The following is a 1,113-nucleotide window of genomic DNA, read 5'->3' as shown; positions in this document are numbered from 1 at the left end:
AAAGAATCATGGCGATCATTTTTAATCCCTCCTTTACATTCTTGAATTCCAAGATGTCTTTTTCTTGTAATATTAACCTTAAAGGGTCAATTAATTCGAAAATTAAAACCAGTACTCAATATGGTCAGTATACTTTAATTGTATGTGAATGACGTAAACATTTACAAGAAGATTGGTAACTCAATATCTTACGTATCAATTGAAGTTGATAAGGCAGTATGACCAATAACATTAAAAAATTTTAAAAGAAAAATAATTTAAAAAAATATACCAAAATTTTCATGATATCCTTATCCTCCTGAATCGCACATTACACATTAAAAAGCTAGATCTGTGGATGATCAGACGACCTCACCAACGAAACCTGGATGAAAACTTTCGGGCAGATGTTATAGATTGGTCCGAACCAGCTGTGGCAGCTGATCGAGGGCTGCATACAGTGGTGAATGATGTCTCATTTAAGGGTACAGACTGGGTTATAAGCATTAAGATTGTCAACTGTGGTAATAGAAATTCTTTTGAATTTTTAAGCGCTCACGGCTGCTAAACGGGTAATTTCATTTTAATTAAACTTTGAAAATAACAATTTAAACAATTTTTTAAAGTTCGTTTTTTAGTTAATTTTGTTAGTGTTAAAACCAGGGTTCAATATTTAGTTTTCTTTTTGTAATGTCGACTGAACTAAAGAAAGTTCAAATATTTACTTTTTACTTGCAAGAAAATCTTTTTAGGAGCCATTCTTTATTTGAATTGTATTAAATTGCATAAAAGTGCAATACCATGGCGAATGATCAAAAAATACTTATAAAATCATAAAAATTTACTTTATATAACGTTAATTTATTCTTAAAAACTCTTTAAATGAAAGTATTTACTTACTCAATAGTAATATTTGTTAACAGTTTTTTAAAATTCACTAAAATTTAATATACTCAATGTTATGTGCTTCAGTTTTGTCGCTGCAATTTTAGACTAATTTATATTTTTTGATCAAAAACTATGTATTTTCCTTTTTTCACATTATGTTTTATTAATTTCTAGACTATATTCTATATAAACTAATAAGTTTAATTACAAAATAACATATTTTTTAATTTTGCATAGCTTTTTTAA

The sequence above is a fragment of the Lucilia cuprina genome, chromosome 4 (genome assembly GCF_022045245.1).
Source record: "Lucilia cuprina isolate Lc7/37 chromosome 4, ASM2204524v1, whole genome shotgun sequence".
In the NCBI taxonomy this organism is placed as follows: Eukaryota; Metazoa; Arthropoda; class Insecta; order Diptera; family Calliphoridae; genus Lucilia; species Lucilia cuprina.
This window is presented reverse-complemented; position numbering follows the sequence as displayed.